This window comes from Lissotriton helveticus, chromosome 7 (genome assembly GCF_964261635.1).
Source record: "Lissotriton helveticus chromosome 7, aLisHel1.1, whole genome shotgun sequence".
Taxonomy (NCBI): Eukaryota; Metazoa; Chordata; class Amphibia; order Caudata; family Salamandridae; genus Lissotriton; species Lissotriton helveticus.
In genome coordinates, this window is record NC_136068.1 from 1,107,737,530 (window position 1) to 1,107,756,237 (window position 18,708).

The window sequence follows — 18,708 nt, forward strand, 5'->3', positions numbered from 1 at the left end:
GAAGGAGTATTCCCTGCTATTGAGATGTGCCATATGCCATGCATCCCCCATCCCACTTCCATCTGCCCATCCTTTGAGTGCTTGCGCTAATATTTTACTTCCCGTTTTGTGTAAAGGGGGTGCGACCTGTCTAAATCAACATCAAGCACTGCATTGAAATCGCCACCCAACACCCAGGGATATTCTTCCCATCCCGTTAAAACCGTGCTAACATCTCCCAGAAATTTGTCCTGATCAGTGTTTGGAGCATATTTGCTTCCCATCACAATGTGTTCCCCATCTAATAACCAATGTGTTAGAATTGGGGGTCTCTGGTTGGCGCAAGTATGCACTTGTGACAAGCAGGGACCCTCTCCTCTAAGTCAGGGCGAAGGATGACCCCTTAGAATTACCCTTGCTCACCCTCTAGGTGCGTGGCGTGAGCAGCCAAGGCTATTCTTCAGGCGTTATTCAGTTAAGCATTTGTAATCACACACACAGCAAAATGTACCAATCCCCCCACAAATGGACACCAGGCTGGAAGTATATATCAAAATACGATTCTTTATGTAAAAATATATATCTCAGATCAGGCTTATTCACAAGACCAATAACGTTTTCTTACGGCCACTAGATTGTAAATAGGCAAAGGTTCTCAGTTGCAGCTTCAAATGGTTGTTTACTTGTTCAAATAGTTCCTTTAACTCAGGGGAAGGGCTTCCCGTTACAATGTTCTCTCCAACGCTTCTCAGGGCTTCACAGTCAGCCTGAGACCTCCGGTGCACTTCGCAGCGCTTTCCTCGCGTTCGCCGAGGAAACTGATCCGGCGTCTACTGTGGCTCACGCGGCGGGCGTGAGGCTGCTGAGGCCGCGTCCGACTCTTCCCAGCGGCTCGGGGACAGAGCAGGCGGCGGGCCGGGCTCGCGGTGCGGCAGACTTAAAGAAGGGGAAAACAAACGTTGCGGGCCCCTAGCCCGGTGTGAAGTCCTTCCAGCGGTTGTCAGGTTTCCTAAGGACGAGCCGTGCCAGGTCAGCGCGACTTGTCAATTTCGTGAGCACCTTCGGATCTCGGAGAGTAGCAGGTGCGGGCTCACAGGCAGGGGCGGCCCTCGACGCCTAGTACCACGGTACTAGGGGTCTCCACAGAGGGGGCCACGCGGCCTTTATATGCTATGGGGTCGTGAAGCGGGGACGGCAGGGCACGGCTGTGCAGGCTGCGGTCTCAGCAGAGATCACGATCTCCCAGCGAATTCCGGCGGGAGGGGCGAGAGCGGTTCAGCACACTCCAGTGGCAGGCTTCGGCAGAGGAGCAGGCGGCCTGACCCGGGGGCAGAGAGCGGCTCTGGGCAGAGCGAGGCTCTCACGGGTTGAAGGGCAGGCAAGCTCCCGAGTGCCACAGCCCTAGGAGGGGGTGATGAGGGGCGCAGTCTTCTCCGGTGGGAGGCACACACGGCTTGGTGCTCAAGACGAGCGAAGGCACATAGAACCCAATGGTCCTGGGGTTCAGTTCAGGGGGCAAGCTCAACTCAAGCCCTTGGAGAATGTTTAAAGCACAAAGCAGCAAAGTCTTTTCTCATCAAGTCTTTTCCTCTCCTTTCTCAGCAAGGCAAGCAGCAGGCCAGTCCTTCCAGCGTCTTCTTCTCCTTCTAGTCGGGCAGAGGTCCTTCGTGGTAAAACAGGATTCTAATTTACAAGGAGCAGGGCTCCTACTTTTATACAGAGTTTCTTTTGTTCTTACAGGCCAGGGGGGCCTTTGCATAACTGCTTTCAGTCTCTGAGCACTTGTTGGGTGTACTTCTGGCTTCTGCTTTCAGTGTGTGGGCAGGCACATCAGACGCTCCAAAGGGGGGCTGAGCCAGCATTGTGGGGACAGGGGCAGCCAGGAGTACCTTGTTGACAGTGCTTCGCCCTTCCTGGGCCAGGTGCAGGCTGAGTCATCAGTCGCTCCCCAGGGGGACGGAGCCAGCATTGTGGTGGCAGAGCACAGCCTGATGAAGAGTCCAGAGAAACTCCTACCTCCCACTAAGGTGTAATCCTTGCATTCATCACCTGTCATCCCCCCAGCCCTGTCACTCAGACAACCCAGACAGTCAGATACACATCCAAGCAGAGGCGGGCTGAAATGGTTAGGCAAGCAAATGTTAACTTTCTCAAAGTAGCATTTGCAAACACAGGATATTAAAATAAACTTTACTAAAAGAAGTATTTTATTATTCTGAGTTCAGGCATACTAAACATTATTTTCTACCATGTTCCCTGAGCCTGCTGGGATTTTTGAGTGTAATAATTCCAGCAGCCCATCTGGCCTAAAGGGACCAGGTAGCCTTACAATAGTGAAAAACGAATTTGGCAGTAATTCACTATTAGGACATGCCACACACATCAGAGCATGTCCTACCTTACACTTACTATGCACCCTGCCCTGGGGCCTACCATAGGGGTGACTAATATGAGGTTAAGAGAAGGTTTAGAGGCTGGCGAGTGTGTGCACTTGCCCAGCCAGCATGAGAGTACCAGACTGCACGCAGGTTCTGCAATGGCAGACCCTAGACACATTTTTAGGCTGCTTCTGTGGGTGGCGCAACCAGCGCTGCAGGCCCACTAGCAGTATTGGCATTTACAAGCCCTGGCACTCCTGGTGCACTTTACTGGGGACTGACAGTAAATCCAATGAACCAATCATGGACATCAATCACAGTTACACTTTATACAGGGAGAGCATATGCACTTTAGCACTGGTCAGCAGTGGTAAAGTGCCCAGAGACATTAAACCAACAAAAACAGGTCAGATAGAGTATTGGAGGAAGGCAAAAAGTTTAGGGATGACCCTGCCAAGAGGGCCAGGTCCAACACAACCCCCTTCCAGCCAAAACGCAGGGTAGACCAATCACCACTGTGATGGGCTTCCCTGCTTTGGGCGATAGAACATGGACCTGGCCCGCAACAGCAGGGGCACATTCCAGTTCTACGCCAATCTGAACCTATTTCAAATCCTCTGTCCATACTCTCAGGGTCCACCCAGCTAATCCATGGGGCACCCTTCTCTTCCTCTGTGAACACCACCTGTGCAGCATCTAACCTTAACTTGCTCACAGGTAACCCTGGGCGTAGTGTGCGGAGTGGGGCTCCGCGGAGCTACGCGAAGTGGGCACACAACTACGCCCACCCGCGCACTCCGCGTAGCCCCACTCCGCGCCGCCCGCCTCCCTCCCGCTCTCCCTAAATACATAAATAAAAGTATAAAAAGCATTTAAAAACACTTACCTTGTCTGCCGCGTCCCCGGGGCTCCCTCTCGCCGTCCCGCGATTCGCGCCGCCACCGATTCGGATCCTAATGCGCATGCGTGGGTGGCCGCGCATGCGCATTCCTCATGAGAAATGCGCATGCGCGGCCACCCGCGCATGCGCATTAGGATCCGAAATGGTGGCGCGAATCGCGGGACGGCGAGAGGGAGCCCCGGGGACGTGGCAGACAAGGTAAGTGTTTTTAAAAGCTTTCTATACTGTTTATTTATGTATTTAGGGAGGGCGGGAGGGAGGCGGGTGGCGGCCGGCTACGCACCGTCTGCGGAGCGCACGTAGTGCCGCCTGGCTACGCCCGCTACGCAAAATGCGTAGGAGACGGCACTCCGTGCACTCCATGCACGGAGCGTAGCTGGCCGCCGAGGGTTACTCACAGGTGTGTCCCAACAGATAGTCATCAAATCACAGTGGCCACTGACAGTAGTCAGGGCTGAGACCCAGGCCTCATGCCTCTCAGGGCTCTCAAACCTCTGTGGCCTCAGAGAGCGGGGGGCAGTAGCCCCAGGTGCTTGGCACCTTTTGTCCACTCTCCCTCCTGTCAGGTCAGGTATGTCATCCTGACCCTGACCCACCAGCTCCAGGCCTGTACCTGGTGGCTGGACCAAAGACTGGGGTGTGCTCTCCCACACCGGGCCTCCTCCTTGGGGCTCTGTACCCTCCCACCTGGAGTGGTACCCCCTTCCAGAATTGTCAGGGCACCTGTGGCAGGTGACCTGCACAATTCGCCCACCAGTTCAGGGGTGCTATCCTGCAACTGGGGCACCAGGTCAGGGGGGACACCCTGCACCTGGCCCTCTATCCTAGGGTCTAAACCCTCAAACTGCACCGGGGTCAGAGGCAAGGACTCCCTCCCTCTGCACCCCCTTCCAGAGTACTGCCCACTCCCAACTGGAGTGGTACCCCTAGAAGTGACATGGGCCAGGACACTGATTACAGTGGTCCCACCCTCCAGGGCGAAGGATGACCCCTTAGAATTACCCTTGCTCACCCTCTAGGTGCGTGGTGTGAGCAGCCAAGGCTATTCTTCAGGCGTTATTCAGTTAAGCATTTGTAATCACACACACAGCAAAATGTACCAATCCCCCCACAAATGGACACCAGGCTGGAAGTATATATCAAAATACGATTCTTTATGTAAAAATATATATATATCTCAGATCAGGCTTATTCACAAGACCAATAACGTTTTCTTACGGCCACTAGATTGTAAATAGGCAAAGGTTCTCAGTTGCAGCTTCAAATGGTTGTTTACTTGTTCAAATAGTTCCTTTAGCTCAGGGGAAGGGCTTCCCGTTACAATGTTCTCTTCTACCCTTCTCAGGGCTTCACAGTCAGCCTGAGACCTCCGGTGCACTTCGCAGCGCTTTCCTCGCGTTCGCCGAGGAAACTGATCCGGCGTCTACCGTGGCTCACACGGCGGGCGTGAGGCTGCTGAGGCCGCGTCCGACTCTTCCCAGCGGCTTGGGGACAGAGCAGGCGGCGGGCCGGGCTCGCGGTGCGGCGGACTTGAAGAAGGGGAAAACAAACGTTGCGGGCCCCTAGCCCGGTGTGAAGTCCTTCCAGCGGTTGTCAGGTTTCTTAAGGACGAGCCGTGCCAGGTCAGCGCGACTTGTCAACTTCGTGAGCACCTTCGGATCTCAGACAGTAGCAGGTGCGGGCTCACAGGCAGGCGCGGCCCTCGACGCCTAGTACCACGGTACTAGGGGTCTCCACAGAGGGGGGCGGCGCGGCCTGTAAATGCTCAGGGGTCGTGAAGCGGGGACGGCAGGGCACGGTTGTGCGGGCTGCGGTCTCGGCAGAGATCACGATCTCCCAGCGAATTCCGGCGGGAGGGGTGAGAGCGGTTCAGTGCGCTCCAGTGGCAGGCTTAGGCAGAGGAGCAGGCGGCCTGACCCGGGGGCAGAGAGCGGCTCTGGACAGAGCGAGGCTCTCACAGGTTGACGGGCAGGCAAGCTCCCGAGTGCCACAGCCCTAGGAGGGGGCGATGAGGGGCGCAGTCTTCTCCGGCGGGAGGCACACACGGCTTGGTGCTCAAGACGAGCGAAGGCACATAGAACCCAATGGTCCTGGGGTTCAGTTCAGGGGGCAAGCTCAACTCAAGCCCTTGGAGAATGTTTAAAGCACAAAGCAGCAAAGTCTTTTCTCATCAAGTCTTTTCCTCTCCTTTCTCATCAAGGCAAGCAGCAGGCCAGTCCTTCCAGCTTCTTCTTCTCCTTCTAGTCGGGCAGAGGTCCTTCGTGGTAAAACAGGATTCTAATTTACAAGGAGCAGGGCTCCTACTTTTATACAGAGTTTCTTTTGTTCTTACAGGCCAGGGGGGCCTTTGCATAACTGCTTTCAGTCTCTGAGCACTTGTTGGGTGTACTTCTTGCTTCTGCTTTCAGTGTGTGGGCAGGCACATCAGACGCTCCACAGGGGGGCGGAGCCAGCATTGTGGGGACAGGGGCAGCCAGGAGTACCTTGTTAACAGTGCTTCGCCCTTCCTGGGCCAGGTGCAGGCTGAGTCATCAGTCACTCCCCAGGGGGGCGGAGCCAGCATTGTGGTGGCAGAGCACAGCCTGATGAAGAGTCCAGAGAAACTCCTACCTCCCACTAAGGTGTAATCCTTGCATTCACCACCTGTCATCCCCCCAGCCCTGTCACTCACACAACCCAGACAGTCAGATACACATCCAAGCAGAGGCGGGCTGAAATGGTTAGGCAAGCAAATGTTAACTTTCTAAAAGTAGCATTTGCAAACACAGGATATTAAAATAAACTTTACTAAAAGAAGTATTTTATTATTCTGAGTTCAGGCATACTAAACATTATTTTCTACCATGTTCCCTGAGCCTGCTGGGATTATAGAGTGTAATAATTCCAGCAGCCCATCTGGCCTAAAGGGACCAGGTAGCCTTACAATAGTGAAAAACGAATTTGGCAGTAATTCACTATTAGGACATGCCACACACATTAGAGCATGTCCTACCTTACACTTACAATGCACCCTGCCCTGGGGCCTACCATAGGGGTGACTAATATGAGGTTAAGAGAAGGTTTAGAGGCTGGCGAGTGTGTGCACTTGCCCAGCCAGCATGACAGTACCAGACTGCACGCAGGTTCTGCAATGGCAGACCCTAGACACATTTTTAGGCTGCTTCTGTGGGTGGCGCAACCAGCGCTGCAGGCCCACTAGCAGTATTGGCATTTACAAACCCTGGCACTCCTGGTGCACTTTACTGGGGACTGACAGTTAATCCAATGAACCAATCATGGACATCAATCACAGTTACACTTTATACAGGGAGAGCATATGCACTTTAGCACTGGTCAGCAGTGGTAAAGTGCCCAGAGTCATTAAACCAACAAAAACAGGTCAGAGAGAGTATTGGAGGAAGGCAAAAAGTTTAGGGATGACCCTGCCAAGAGGGCCAGGTCCAACACAACCCCCTTCCAGCCAAAACGCAGGGTAGACCAATCACCACTGTGATGGGCTTCCCTGCTTTGGGCGATAGAACATGGACCTGGCCCGCAACAGCAGGGGCACATTCCAGTTCTACGCCAATCTGAACCTATTTCAAATCCTCTGTCCATACTCTCAGGGTACACCCAGCTAATCCATGGGGCACCCTTCTCTTCCTCTGTGAACACCACCTGTGCAGCATCTAACCTTAACTTGCTCACAGGTGTGTCCCAACAGATAGTCATCAAATCACAGTGGCCACTGACAGTAGTCAGGGCTGAGACCCAGGCCTCATGCCTCTCAGGGCTCTCAAACCTCTGTGGCCTCAGAGAGCGGGGGGCAGTAGCCCCAGGTGCTTGGCACCTTTTGTCCACTCTCCCTCCTGTCAGGTATGTCATCCTGACCCTGACCCACCAGCTCCAGGCCTGTACCTGGCGGCTGGACCAAAGACTGGGGTGGGCTCTCCCACACCGGGCCTCCTCCTTGGGGCTCTGTACCCTCCCACCTGGAGTGGTACCCCCTTCCAGAATTGTAAGGGCACCTGTGGCAGGTGACCTGCACAATTCGCCCACCAGTTCAGGGGTGCTATCCTGCAACTGGGGCACCAGGTCAGGGGGGACACCCTGCACCTGGCCCTCTATCCTAGGGTCTAAACCCTCAAACTGCACCGGGGTCAGAGGCAAGGACTCCCTCCCTCTGCACCCCCTTCCAGAGTACTGCCCACTCCCAACTGGAGTGGTACCCCTAGAAGTGACATGGGCCAGGACACTGATTACAGTGGTCCCACCCTCCAGGGCGAAGGATGACCCCTTAGAATTACCCTTGCTCACCCTCTAGGTGCGTGGCGTGAGCAGCCAAGGCTATTCGTCAGGCGTTATTCAGTTAAGCATTTGTAATCACACACACAGCAAAATGTACCAATCCCCCCACAAATGGACACCAGGCTGGAAGTATATATCAAAATATGATTCTTTATGTAAATATATATATATATCTCAGATCAGGCTTATTCACAAGACCAATAACGTTTTCTTACGGCCACTAGATTGTAAATAGGAAAAGGTTCTCAGTTGCAGCTTCAAATGGTTGTTTACTTGTTCAAATAGTTCCTTTAGCTCAGGGGAAGGGCTTCCCGTTACAATGTTCTCTCCTACCCTTCTCAGGGCTTCACAGTCAGCCTGAGACCTCCGGTGCACTTCGCAGCGCTTTCCTCGCGTTCGCCGAGGAAACTGATCCGGCGTCTACCGTGGCTCACACGGCGGGCGTGAGGCTGCTGAGGCCGCGTCCGACTCTTCCCAGCGGCTCGGGGACAGAGCAGGCGGCGGGCCGGGCTCGCGGTGCGGTGGACTTGAAGTAGGGGAAAACAAACGTTGCGGGCCCCTAGCCCGGTGTGAAGTCCTTCCAGCGGTTGTCAGGTTTCTTAAGGACGAGCCGTGCCAGGTCAGCGCGACTTGTCAATTTCGTGAGCACCTTCGGATCTCGGACAGTAGCAGGTGCGGGCTCACAGGCAGGCGCGGCCCTCGACGCCTAGTACCACGGTACTAGGGGTCTCCACAGAGGGGGGCGGCGCGGCCTGTAAATGCTCAGGGGTCGTGAAGCGGGGACGGCAGGGCACGGCTGTGCGGGCTGCGGTCTCGGCAGAGATCACGATCTCCCAGCGAATTCCGGCGGGAGGGGTGAGAGTGGTTCAGCGCGCTCCAGTGGCAGGCTTAGGCAGAGGAGCAGGCGGCCTTACCCGGGGGCAGACAGCGGTTCTGGACAGAGCGAGGCTCTCACGGGTTGAAGGGCAGGCAAGCTCCCGAGTGCCACAGCCCTAGGAGGGGGCGATGAGGGGCGCAGTCTTCTCCGGCGGGAGGCACACACGGCTTGGTGCTCAAGACAAGCGAAGGCACATAGAACCCAATGGTCCTGGGGTACAGTTCAGGGGGCAAGCTCAACTCAAGCCCTTGGAGAATGTTTAAAGCACAAAGCAGCAAAGTCTTTTCTCATCAAGTCTTTTCCTCTCCTTTCTCATCAAGGCAAGCAGCAGGCCAGTCCTTCCAGCGTCTTCTTCTCCTTCTAGTCGGGCAGAGGTCCTTCGTGGTAAAACAGGATTCTAATTTACAAGGAGCAGGGCTCCTACTTTTATACAGAGTTTCTTTTGTTCTTACAGGCCAGGGGGGCCTTTGCAATACTGTTTTCAGTCTCTGAGCACTTGTTGGGTGTACTTCTTGCTTCTGCTTTCAGTGTGTGGGCAGGCACATCAGACGCTCCACAGGGGGGCGGAGCCAGCATTGTGGGGACAGGGGCAGCCAGGAGTACCTTGTTGACAGTGCTTCGCCCTTCCTGGGCCAGGTGCAGGCTGAGTCATCAGTCACTCCCCAGGGGGGCGGAGCCAGCATTGTGGTGGCAGAGCACAGCCTGATGAAGAGTCCAGGGAAACTCCTACCTCCCACTAAGGTGTAATCCTTGCATTCACCACCTGTCATCCCCCCAGCCCTGTCACTCACACAACCCAGACAGTCAGATACACATCCAAGCAGAGGCGGGCTGAAATGGTTAGGCAAGCAAATGTTAACTTTCTAAAAGTAGCATTTGCAAACACAGGATATTAAAATAAACTTTACTAAAAGAAGTATTTTATTATTCTGAGTTCAGGCATACTAAACATTATTTTCTACCATGTTCCCTGAGCCTGCTGGGATTATAGAGTGTAATAATTCCAGCAGCCCATCTGGCCTAAAGGGACCAGGTAGCCTTACAATAGTGAAAAACGAATTTGGCAGTAATTCACTATTAGGACATGCCACACACATCGGAGCATGTCCCACCTTACACTTACAATGCACCCTGCCCTGGGGCCTACCATAGGGGTGACTAATATGAGGTTAAGGGAAGGTTTAGAGGCTGGCGAGTGTGTGCACTTGCCCAGCCAGCATGACAGTACCAGACTGCACGCAGGTTCTGCAATGGCAGATCCTAGACACATTTTTAGGCTGCTTCTGTGGGTGGCGCAACCAGCGCTGCAGGCCCACTAGCAGTATTGGCATTTACAAGCCCTGGCACTCCTGGTGCACTTTACTGGGGACTGACAGTAAATCCAATGAACCAATCATGGACATCAATCACAGTTACACTTTATACAGGGAGAGCATATGCACTTTAGCACTGGTCAGCAGTGGTAAAGTGCCCAGAGTCATTAAACCAACAAAAACAGGTCAGAGAGAGTATTGGAGGAAGGCAAAAAGTTTAGGGATGACTCTGCCAAGAGGGCCAGGTCCAACACAATGTGTCAAGACATACCTGCAATTTAAGTCAATCTTTTGCTCCAATAACTTAAAAGGGGTACTACTTCTAACCCAGGTCATGGCCCCCCCATGCAAAGGCCGAGTAGGATGTGAAAAACAATTGTCCTCGCCATTTCTTTTGCAGTTTAATGGCTTCATCATGGCTTAAGTGGGTTTCCTGAAGGAATGCAATAATAATTTATCTTCTGTTGAGCTGCACCAGTAATCTATGTCTTTTATGAACGGAACCCAGTTCTCCTATATTCCATGAGCTGTATAGTGAGACAACCTTTGCAACGCAGTCATTACATCGCACTACACTTACAAAGCAGTCATTACATCACAACATCCCTTAAAACGCATGTCACTACAATGCAGGCATTGCAACGCATACCATTACAACGCATGACGCTACATCACATGTCACTACAATGCAGGCATTACAACGAATACCATTACAACGCATACCATTACAAAGCATAGTACCCCTACACTATCCAACACTTACCCTACTGTTGCACCCCCTGGAGTTAGAATAGTAATTTTAACCCCTACACTATCCAACACTTACCCTACTGTTGCACCCCCTTGAGTTAGAATAGTAATGTTTACCCCTACACTATCCAACAATTACCCTACTGTTGCACCTCCTGGAGTTAGAATAGTAATTTTTACCCCTATACTATCCAATACTTACCTTAAATGCAATGTAATGGTATGCGTTATAAAGGTAGCATGCGATGTAATGGAATGCGCTGTAAAGGTAGTTTTTTAATATGCGATGTAGTGTCAGGCGATGTAATGGAATGCGTTGTAGTGGATGTTGCGATGTAAACATTGCATTGTAAGTGCATGCGTTGTAAATGTATGCGTTGTAACATCATATATTCACTGTATATATACAGGTGGAGTAATCAACCTTGAGCATATAGGATTCTAGGACTATCTGGTGACATGTAATCGCTAGCTGAGCCTGCAGAACTATCAGAACTCCCCAATACTAGGTTCCCCCGGAAAACCTCAGAGGACCAAACCATGAAAGCAAGTTAAAGAGGAACTCTAAACAGAAAATACAATAGTGCAGTCGCCAAAGGGGGGGGGGGGGGCAACTACCCCATTCTTAACACACATTACCCTGTGTGTAGTGACCTTGTTTACATCACTCCAACACAAGCCCCATCATCATCTAATGGCAACTGGACCTTCCATCCCCAATTTGTACAGTGAAGCACACTGATTAACACATCAAACATCACCAATGTCTGGAGGGCTCATCACACAACTTTAATAATCATTCGCAGTCTGAGCAGTAACTGATGGAAACAATGTCCAGCTGGTATCCGATTCAGAGCGAACTATGGCAGCATCCCAGGATTGTGTAGACACCACTTGATTCTGGGCAACGTACTCTGCCAGGGCCGCCGCTGTCAGAAGGACATCTCTTTGGCTATTCGAGATCTGCTCCAAGGATGGGCTCACACTGGTATCACCTGCTTTGCGCCGATTTTCATCAAGGCTGGCTGCATCTTCACGTTGCAACAAGGGTCGTGCTGGCTGACACGACGGGAGAGAGTTGTGGGACACTGGAGGCATAAAGGGGATTTCCAACCAGTCTGCCACCTCCTTGGGATTATCAAAAAATATAGATTGTTGGCCATAAATGACATTCACCCAGGCCGGAAAAAGCGGAGCATATCTCAGGTTGTGTGCTCTCAATTTCTTTTTAACATCTTGAAAAGTGGGCCTCGCTTTCTGCACCACCAGTGTGAAATCTGGATATAGGGAAATTGTTTGGTTTTCAAAGCAGATGGGAGCGTTCTCTCTTGCAGCATGCTGGATCGTGTTCCGGTCCTTATAATTCAGGATGCGCGCTATCAATGGTCTGGGTGGCACCCCTGAATGGGGAGGTCTGGACGGCACCCTGTGTGCCCGTTCCATGCTGTAAAGATCTGTAAGGCCCTCTCTCACCACATGTTCGTGCAGCCATCTTTCGACAAACTGGGTGGGGTTAGACTCCTCGCTTCTCTCCAGTATTCCGAGTATGCGGACATTATTTTGGGGGGGTCGCCCTTCTGCATCATCCACTCGATCCTGCAAGCCTCGTAGCTGATGTTGCAGTTGTTCCATTTGGGAGGTGTGTGTAGTTTGTTGTGGGATCAGATCATCTACGGCAAGTTTATTCGACTTCACTCTGTGCACCAGTTTTTTGTGATCCGCCTGTAAGAGGTTAAGGCTAGTAGTTAGCGACCCTATTTGCGCCTCAATCACCACTCGTGAGTCCCTGATTTCTTTTAGCATTAGGTCCAATTTGACAGTGTGTTGTTCAGTCCCAGTGGTTGGCACCACATCGGTGTCAGGACTCTGCGACAGGTCACTGCCCGTTGTTGAATGCATGTCACCAACAGCAGCTGGATCAGGTTGCTGATTCTTGACACGACCCATGATGTATAGGAGCGATGATCACACACGCTAACCTGCTCCGATTTCACAAGTGGGGAAGCTCAATACGCGCCCCTCACCTTAGGATATTGCTGGGATATATTTCCAATAGTCTAGTCCCCTCCTCACATGTGTTGGTGCAGGCAGAGAGGACTCTATCTCCGACGTGTTCTAGGCCAGGACACCAGGGAGGCCTCAGATGCCTGATGTCTACATGCACGGGGATCGCACCATGCCTCAGTATGTAGACTTTACTATGAGGCTAACGTTGCAGTGCATGGGCGGTGTCGTGATTTGCACCCACCGTACCATATTGCACTCAGTTTGCCTCTGCCACCATCCGGTAAACCAGACCACAGTATCCCCCGCTGTCTGGCTCCTCAGCGTGTCTGGCAATGAATAGAGATATGGACTTGTGTCGCAGTGATGGAGCAGTATTATATGCTCCTGAAATTGTCACCATAAAGGGCCTGCGGTGTATTCCCTCCTTCGATCCACCGCATAGAGGCCCGTTATTGCCAGTTGTGCGTCCTTATATCCCTCATCCTTTATAATTCTTGACGTCTGTATCTACTCCCTATGCCAGTGCGACAACACCTCCTCCTCCTTATCACAGCCACAATCAGTGGAAATGTCAGGCACTTCCTGTCGAGAGTGGCGATCTAAAATCCCAGACAAAAGGTCAGTCGGACAGTTACGTGTATTTCCCTACTCTTGTCCCCTCTGCTTAAATCTCCAGACTATTACACAGCAGAAATGAGCCCTGCCGAGGTCGTCGATATTGAACAATACCCCAACAAAGGTCCTCTTGTGTCTTTTGTGGTTACTGCCAACGAGGGAGGGTGTCCACACACCACATCGACAGCTTCCCAGATTCCGGTATTGATCTGCTGCAATCAAGCGCTGCCCTCCGCCATCTTGTTGCTACCTCGCCAGGCATACATGCATATCCCGGGATGGGTATTCACCGCGTTCTCGCTGAGACTCACAAGCGGTGCGGGCGTTTTTAAAAAAAAAAAACAGCCAATTAATGCAGGCGCAAGTCGAGTGTTTCCTCTCACCGTCGCATCACACCGTGCCCTCCAGTTGCATTCAGCATTCCGCCCATTTCCTCTCCGTCGGCCTAAGGAGCAGCTGCTTTCAGGTGCTATAAACAGGATCTGGACACTCCTGTTAAGTTAAAGGAATCCACGAATTCATGTAGTAGTTAGAAGATTTATTAAGTATTAGGTAAATAAGGCCAACACAGCATCTGCAGCTTCGCACAGCCGCCGACTCCTGCACCACATCCTCAACTGATCACTGATTCCAAGTGTCATCAGTGATGCAGCAGCTGAGTGTACACGACACATTAAAGAGACACAAGCAAGAAATAGTGTAAACACAACACATCTTCCTCCTTTAACAATGGAAACAAAATATCATGAATGAAATAAGAAGCACAGTGAAAAAGAAGAGCATTGAAAAAAAATGAAACTTTAAAACAAAATAAATACCAACCTTAAATCCAGAAAATAGAACACACCATTCCCCCCTGCAAAACTGCAAACACCAAAAAAATATTAACCCTTTGTAACATAGTCCTCAAGATACGAAGGTAGTCTGATGGACCTACCAAAACTATTAACATTCCCTGAAGAAACAGAAACAGGAAAACTTTCTGAATTCACAACAGGAGCTTCTCTAATTAGAGTAGACTCAGAAGGAACAGACAAGTATACTAAACTGGAATTATTCTCGTGTAAACTAGGAGAAGAAACAACAATTGTATCCTCACCCAACCAATGAAAATTACGAGAAGTTTCTGAAACATTCTGACTCTTATCTGGCCAATTATCTACATTACCATTGAACTTTACAATTCTACTCACATGCCAGACCTTGCCATCTGACAATTTAACTGAATTCTTGAAAGTATCATTGACTTTTTTAAGGGAGCAGAGAATTTATTTTGTCCCTTCCTTACTTTAAATGGTAATTTGACTCGTACTAAATCACCAACTAAATACAATTTCAGTATTATCTTTAACCCCTCCCATGCTGGTGATGAACCCCAGCCATCACGCCCCGCGGTGGGCGTGTGCGGATGACGGCTGGGGTTCATCACGGCCCGCCCTGTTCTTTTGTTTACCGCACAGTGGATAATGACTCTATTGAACCTCTCAACTTCGCCATTACCACCTGGATGATAAATGGAGGTCAATTTATGAATAACACAATTTCTTTTAAGAAAATCCTCAAACTTATTGCATTTGAATTGTGCTCCATTATCAGTTATGACAATTTTAGGTAAACCTTCTCTCTGAAATAGATCGTCCATAAATTCTAAAATACTGTCAGAATCTGCTCTCTCGACCACCCTCACCTCAGGCCATTTCGAGAAATAATCTACTGCAACTAAAATATACACGTTGCAATCACTCCTGTTAACATGGCCCATGACGTCCAAACCTAAAGTTTCCCATGGCATTGCCGGACAAGAAATGGGACAAAGAGGGGGAACAGTAGTTTTCTGAGTTTTATCAGAATTAAGACAGATAGAACATGATCTAACTAACCTTTCTACCTCAGTGTCGACACCTGGCCACCAATATAATTCTCTCAAGCATTTTTTAGTTTTTACTATACCAAGGTGCCCCTCGTGACAAAATTGAATGACTTTTTCTCTCTGCTCTCAAGGAGGAATAATCTTCTCACCCCTTAAAACATTAAAATCCTTAAGTGACAACTCCTCACAAACTTCCAAAAATTGTTTAATCTCTTCACTTAACAATTTTTTAACAGGCCAACCACTTATGATACAACCCTTGACCTCAGTGTTGACACCTGGCCACCAATATAATTCTCTCAAGCATGTTTGTGTTTTTACTAGACCAAGCTGCCCCTCGTGACACAATTGAATGACTTTTTCTCTCAGCTCTCCAGGAGGAATAATCTTCTCACCCCTTAAAACATTACAATCCTTAAGTGACAACTCCTCACAAACTTCCCAAAATTGTTTCATCTCTTCACTTAACAATTTTTTAACAGGCCAACCACTTATGATACAATCCTTGACCTTGTTAAGGAGAACATCATTGGTCATACACATTTCCCATTCCTGAGGACTCAAAAACATATTATCACCTTTAAGATCAATTCCAGCAGCTTGAAAATCATCCATATTTTCAGTAGAAGATTCCAAAGGCAAAGGCAACCTACTCAGGCAATCCGCTACCTGATTCTTTACACCAGGAACATAAGATAAAGAATACCTGTAATCCAATAAACAAACCGACATCCTGGCTATTCTCGGAGTGGCATTTAACAACCCATCAGGAGAGAGTACCTTAATCAAGGGTTTATGGTCACACTTGACTTGAATCTGCAAACCCCAAATAAAACTCCTAAAATGTTCGAGTCCCCACACAACGGCTAACGTTTCTCTCTCAATCACCGAATATCTTTCTTCGGCAGGAGAAAGAGCTCTGGATGCATAAGCAACAGCCATTTCTTTTCCATTCGATTTTCTCTGTGATAACACAGCCCCTAGACCTTTTTGACTGGCGTCAGTTGTAACAATACAATGCAAACATGGATCAAACCCTACCAACTCCTTGGCATCACATAACTCATCTTTCAACTTCTTGAAATCCTCCTCCAAAATCACAGACCATTTAAAAGTAGACTTATTCTTAAGGAGTTGACGCATGAAAAACACTTAACGAACCTACTGTAAAATTCTATCAAGCCAAGAAATGACCTCAACTCATCCTTGTTGGTAGGTGATGGAGCATTTCTTATAGCACTAACTAAATTCATTTTAGGTTTAATACCCTTGGATGAGATTTCATGACCCAAATAATCCAAAGAATCAACTCCAAATTTGCACTTAGACAACTCTGTAGTAAGACCTCTTTCCTTCAAAATCCTAAACACTGAACGAATTCTATCATCATGAATACTTTTATTCTCACCCATGATGAGAATATCGTCTTGAAAAAACAATACCCCTTGTAACTCATTGAATAACTTAAACATCAGTTTTTGAAATACTGCAGCCGCCGACGTGAGGCCAAACGGCATGCGCAGAAAACAATAACATCCTTGAGGGGTCATAAATGTGGTCAGGCTCTTACTATCCTCATGCAACATAATCTGATGATACGCTGACGTTAAGTCAATCACAGAAAACCACTTCATACTTTTCGTCAGCAAAATTAGTTCATTAATCTTAGGTAATGGAAATCTCTCAACAACTATATTATCATTGAGAGACCTCAAATCAATGCAGAGACAGACTTTACCATTGGCCTTGCGAGCCACTACCAAAGGTGCAACCCAATTGGAGGATTCCACCTCTTCTATGATGCCATCATCCAAAAGGCGTTTGAGTTCTTTTGTGACTTCCTCCCTAACAGCCCAAGGAATGTGCCGTGACTTGTGAACCACAGGTTTGGCATTATCTTTAAGTATAATTTTATGGACAAAGCCATTAAGTTGACCAACCCCTTTACCAAATACTTCTGGGAATTCCTTTTGTAACGTAAGATGATAATCCTCATTAGAATCCTGAACCATTACCTGTTCCACCCCATTGGGATTAAGAATTATGTTAAGACTCCTTTGACCGATCCACCCTAAGACAGGTGGACCTTCCAGAGCCACATAAAGTTTTCCAATTGCTGACCTGCCTTTAAATCGAAAGGTAAGTTCCCTAAAGCCAACTAAATCTATCTTTTCCCCAGTAAAGCTTTCATGAGAGATATCTGGGGGACTTATGGAAGGACCGAGAACATGTACAAAGTCCTTTTCCCATTGTGCCTTGTCAATGATTGTATACAGAGAACCAGAGTCCGCCACAATCAGCATCGTAACACCGCCTAATGAAATTTCACATACAGGCTTAAACTTACATTCAACATTTAAAGAATTAACGGAATCTGATATTCCTAAAACACACTCCACTTTTTTTCCAGAATTGTCCTCTTCTGAAGATAAGGAGGAAGAGTCATTATAATCATCTTTTAAATAATTAACTTTCTTCTTCTTATTGATGTTTTTCCTACAAAACTTACTAAAGTGGCCAATTAGACTACATTGAAAGCACTTCTGTTTCATCGCAGGACAATTTTCAAAATTGGTCAAATGACTTTTGCTACCACACCTATAACATTTTAATTCTTTACCAGTAACATCTTTAGAAGGCGTTGGTAAATTCAAAGACTTTGTCTTATTCTTATGACTAACCCTGCTGGCAGTGGCCTCATCACCCTCTTTAGAAGATCCTGAAATTGCTTTTGCACATTTGTTAGTAATTTCTGCCTTTTTAACTAAAGCAACAACATCAGATAACGAAGCTTCACCATGAATCCAATGACGCTCTTGGACTTGCTAATTATTTACATACATTATAATCTGATCACGAATAAGTTCTTCTTCCAGTATGCCAAACCTGCATGACAAGGCTAATTTCTTCAAATCTGATACAAAATCTTCTACAGATTCTTGTTTGTCTTGCTTACATCCAAAGAACTTATGACGATCAATAGCTATGCAAACTGATGTAGAATAATAAGTGTCAAGATCTTCCAATGCATGTAGAAACACATTGTTATCATCCGAAGGGTGAGTCTTCTTTTTTATAGAATTATAAACTTTCAAACGTTGAGGGCCCAGGGAATGAAGTAAAATCTTCTTTTTCCTGATCTGAGTTAAATCATCCTCACCGTCTTCTAAAGTATCTATATAATTTAAAAAATACTCCCTCCATTCAAGCCATTTACTGGAGGATCACCCTTAGTAGATAGAAGGGATTGTGGTGGGGTCAAAGAGAAAGTTTGAGCAGCACACATTGTAATACTATATATGCAAGAAAACAAGCTAAGTATGTTATGGCAATCTTGAGTCTCTACACAATATAATTAAAATACAAGACTGCTGTAAAAACAACTTGCTGTAATTTGTTATAACTGTAGTAATTTGCAATGACTGCTGTGAGAAAAATATACTTTTACACTGTAAGAGATAAGACTGTAAAACTTGTGAGAATCTTTGAAAGGTGTGTTAATCACCGAGGTAATCAGCGTAGAAGAATAAATGCAAGGTGTGCTAATCACCGTGAATGACCAGCAACTAAACTGTGAAACTCCTGAAAGTCTTTGAAAGGTGTGCTAATCACTGCGGTAATCAGCGTCGTAGAATAAGTGCAAGGTGTGCTAATCGCCGTGAATGACCAGCAACTAAAATATTGTAAATAAATTCCAAGATTGTAAAAGACTTAAAGTGGTGTGCTAATCA